General features: G+C 37.5%; 1 long non-coding RNA gene across 1 annotated transcript; it reads left to right on the top strand.

Moving 5' to 3' along the window:
* The first annotated feature begins 572 nt into the window (after positions 1-572).
* On the top strand, positions 573-3,624 carry LOC144338833 (uncharacterized). The gene is made up of 2 exons (XR_013413216.1): positions 573-1,620; positions 2,404-3,624. It is a non-coding gene; the product is annotated as an uncharacterized LOC144338833 (long non-coding RNA).
* Positions 3,625-4,949: the final 1,325 nt, after the last annotated feature.

Genomic DNA, 4,949 nt, shown 5'->3' with positions numbered 1-4,949 from the left:
AGCCATCCCATTACTGGGTATATACCCAAAGGATTATAAATCATGCTGCTATAAAGACACATGCATGCGTATGTTTATTGTGGCACTATTCACAATAGCAAAGACTTGGAATCAACCCAAATGTCCATCAGTGACAGACTGGATTAAGAAAATGTGGCACATATACACCATGGAATACTATGCAGCCATCAAAAAGGATGAGTTTGTGTCCTTTGTAGGGACATGGATGCAGCTGGAAACCATCATTCTTAGCAAACTATCACAAGAACAGAAAACCAAACACCGCATGTTCTCACTCATAGGTGGGAACTGAACAATGAGATCACTTGGACTTGGGAAGGGGAACATCACACACCAGGGTCTATCATGGGGAGGGGGGAGAGAGGAGGGATTTCATTGGGAGTTATACCTGATGTAAATGACGAGTTGATGGGTGCTGACGAGTTGATGAGTGCAGCACACCAACATGGCACAAGTATACATATGTAACAAACCTGCACGTTATGCACATGTACCCTAGAACTTAAAGTATAATAATAATAATAAGTAAATTAAAACAAAAAAAGAGTTTTTGCATGGCAAAAAGAACAGTCAGCAGAGTAAACGGACAATCCACAGAGTGGGAGAATATCTCCACAATCTATACATCTGACAAAGGACTAATATCCAGAATCTACAATGAACTCAAACAAATCAGTGAGAAAAAAACAATCCCATCAAAAAGTGGGCTAAGGACAAGAATAGACAATTCTCAAAAGAAGATCTACAAATGGCCAGCAAACATATGAAAAAATTCTCAACATCACTAATGATCAGGGAAATGCAGATCAAAACCACAATGAGATACCACCTCACTCCTGCAACAATGGCCATAATAAAAAAATAAAAAATCAGTAAATGTTGATGTGGATGTGATGAACAGGTAGCACTTCTACACTGCTGGTGGAATGTAAACTAGTACGGCCACTTTAGAAAACAGTGTAGAGATTCCTTAAAGAGCTAAAAGTAGAACTACCATTTGATCCAGCAATCCCACTACTGGATATCTACCCAGTGGAAAATAGTCATTATTCGAAAAAGACAGTTGCACATGCATGTTTATAGCAGCACAATTCACAATTGCAAAATCATGGAACCAATCCAAATGCCCATCAATCAAAGAGTGGATAAAGAAACTGTGGTATATATACAAAGGACTACTATGCAGCCATAAAACAATGAATTAATGGTATTTGCAGGACCTGGATGAGATTGGAGACTATTATTCAAAGTGAAGTGACTTGGGAATGGAAAAGCAAACATCTTATGTTCTCACTGATTATTTTTTTCTGATAGTTCTATACTTATTGAGCACTTTTTATATTCCAGAAACTCATATATTATCTCATCAGTTCCTCACAATAGCTCTCTGTGGTAGATACCATTATCACCCTCATTTTATAAATGTAGAAACAAAGCTAAGAGAGATAGATAATGTGTCTTAGGCCATATAACTCATATATTTTAGAGCTGAGATGCAAGCTGAGGTCTGTCTGATACATAGACCTAATTCTTTTTTCTGGACTACATTAGCTCTTCTAATGACTCCACCGTGGTCAAGTCCAGCTTGTCATCTTCCAGGTACTGAAATGTGAGCTTCCTGAATGTTAGACTTACTATTCCAGACAGCTACCCCAATGGCTCCTATCAGTATGACTAAAACTGCTTGCTCAGTCTTACCCTCTGTTCTAATAACTTCAAAACTCTCCAAACTTATTTTAATTTCTGCTGAGATTTATTTTATTTCTCAAATTCTTCCTGTATCTTATTTCCCTATAAAGTAGATGTCAAGAATTTTCACAACTTACAGAATTTTGCTACTAACATATATCCTGTTGGCTTCTGGAATTGTAACTCTTCACTTTGTCTATTCCAGCTTTTCTGGCTTTCTGTGCAAATTGCCAGCATGATTTTATCTGAGAACTGTGTAACTGGCCACATATCAACCATTTCCTCTTCATTTTTACACTCTGCTTCTCCTAAGCATGATATCAGTGTCCATAAGGAGGCATCGCAGACCACATATAAGGGTAGTCTTTCATTGCTCCACTATCACTTCAATTTCTTTCCTTACCCACCCACTGCTATGTGTTATCTTCTTCAATTTCATCAGTATATCTGGCATTTTATTTCTCTGCAAGATTTTGAGAAGAAAATCATATACCAAAGCTTGATCTAGACACATTTCACAGCCTTTGACATTTAAAGAATTTTAGAGAAATCCTAGTACTTGTCAATCAAGTAATGCCTATCCCTTTATTGCTGGTTGTCGCACCTTGTGGAGTATGCAGTTTGCCAGCCTCAGCAGTTTCTGCAGTTAGATTCCATGTGTTACCCTTGATGACCATTTCTCTTTTCTTTCAGGTGCCACTGAAAACAGCAGCCTTCAGAGCTTTGCTGAAGGTGCTGTCATCCAGAGTCTGTTGAACTCAACACTGAGGCTAGCAGGGCTGGGAGCACTTCTCTTCTTCAACAACTGCATCTTGATGCTCACTTCTGGAGCTGTCACGTCAGCTCCTCTATCAGCTGTATCTTTTTCCTTTGATTGGTACCTGAACATAAGACCATGGCCTCTCTTTTTTCTCTGTTCCTAAAACAATTCTAGAAAGAGTACCACAATCCAAATTTCTTCTTTTGCACTGTCAGTCTGTTCAATTTGACTACAAAGGACACCACTAACAAACATTCTCTCTTACCCATTCTCAGATGTTAGTAAGTCCTGACTTAATTTTGCCTTAGCATGCTGTTTTTCACTTATCTCCTTGACTGTCTGTTTATACTTTCCTTTTATTCATTCTTTGATTTTTGCTACTTTGCTTTTTTTCTTTTTCTCTCTGTTCTCCATTAAACATATCTGTTTTTGGGAATTTGTGTTTGGCTTTATGAAGCCGTTGGTTTAGCTCTGTCCCTAAAGAGGTTTCCTTGAAGCCTTTCTTAAAGGCTTTTTTCAGGTCACTCTTGTCACATCCCAAGAGTGGCACAGACCTTCTGAGAATTTATTCTGTGTCAATAGTAACACCCATGCATGAAAAAGTATGTAAGTATGTATGTACAAGGTTTTCAGCACAATACCATTTACATTGTAAAAAAATAGGCACAACAAAAATTTCTATCAATAAGAGATTGAATAAATTTTAGTACAGCCTTATAATGGAACAGTAAAGTGCATTTAAAATGGTAATGTAAAGTTGCATTTACTGACATCAAAAGATTCTAAAATATTTATTGAGTGAAAAAGCAGGTTAAAAAGTATAAATACACTAATACATATATAAAATTATGTGTGTGTGTGTGTGTATGTATATATATATATATATAACTTGTTCAACAGCACTGACTCTAGAGTCAAGCAAATTTGAGTATGACTCTTAGCTCCACTATTTACTAACTGTCTGACTTCAGGCAATTTATTAACTTCTCTGTGTATTGCCATGCACATTTGTATAATGGGGATAATAGTGCCTACCTCATGCAATTTTAATGAGGATTAAATTATGTAATTCATGTTAAGTGTTCAGGAGAATGACTGCCCATTATATCTAATATTTGAAACTTAAATAAAAATGTATGTGTAAGTGCTTCAAAGAGTGAAAAGTGACTGAGAGGTAATTGATAAATACTGAAACGTATTATGGCCTCATACTGATACTATTGAGTATGAGAGAAAGATCTCTTAACTCTGAGATGTTTCATACACAAGACATGTCACATAAAGGGGAGGGTTCCCCCTATAAGGAGAGGGTAGAGCAAAGGGCATTGATGCCAATGGGAACTTACAAGAGTGTCCCCGAAACTCCCAGTGCTATAGCATATCTAGCCTTTGACAAAAAATGTGGTTTAAGTAGTTTCTTCTGGGCTGTTTCCCATAATCTCCCCCCTGCCCTCCTCTTTGGCAGTATCAAATCAGAAACCCAGGGCCTTCAGTATCATCATAGGACAAAGTAAGTAATGGTGGGGATTCCATAAATCCATGAATTTATGGTCAATTGATTCCTGATAAAGATGCCAGGAATACACAATAGGGAAAGGATGGTCTCTTCAATAAGTAGTGCTGGGAAAACTGGATATTCACATGCAGAAGAGTAAAATTATACTCTTATCTCTCACCATATACAAAAATCAACTAAAAATGGATTAAAGATTTCAATGTAAGACGTGAAATTGTTAAACTACTAGAAGAAAACATAAAAAGGTGCATAACATTATCTGGGTGATGATATTTTGGATATGAACCCCAAAATATAGGCAACAAAAGTGAAAAAGACAAATGGGATTACATCAACCCAAAAAGCTTCTGCACAACAAAGGAAATAAGAGTGATAGATACCCAATATTTGCAAATCATAAATCTAATAAGAGACTAATATCCATAATACATAAGGAAGTCAACTCAACAACAATAAAAACACCAAATAACCTCATTTAAAAGTGGGCAAAGGATGGCTAGGTGTGGTGGCTCATGCCTGTAATCCCAGCACTTTGGGAGGCTGAGGTGGACGGATCACAAGGTCAGGAGATCGAGACCAGCCTGACCAATTTGGTGAAACTCCATCTCTACTAAAAATACAAAAATTATCTGGGCATGGTGGCACGCACCTGTATTCCCAGCTACTCAGGAGGCTGAGGCAGGAGAATCGCTTGAACTTGGGAGGCAGAGGTTGCAGTGAGCCAAGATTGCATCATTGCATTCCAGCCTGGGCAACAGAGCGAGACTTGGTCTCAAAGAAAAAAAAAAAAGTGGGCAAAGGACCTGAATAGACATTTCTCAAAAGAAAGGATACAAATAGCAAATGGGTAAATTTAAAAATGCTCAACAATTCTAATAATCTGGGAAATAAATGCAAATTAAAACCACAATGAAGCAATCAGGGGAGAAGATGGAGCAAGATGGCCAACCAGAAGCCTCTAGT

Source organism: Macaca mulatta, chromosome X, assembly GCF_049350105.2.
Source record: "Macaca mulatta isolate MMU2019108-1 chromosome X, T2T-MMU8v2.0, whole genome shotgun sequence".
NCBI classification, from domain to species: Eukaryota; Metazoa; Chordata; class Mammalia; order Primates; family Cercopithecidae; genus Macaca; species Macaca mulatta.
Note: the sequence above shows the minus strand (reverse complement) of the source record. Positions and strands in the feature narration are given on the sequence as shown.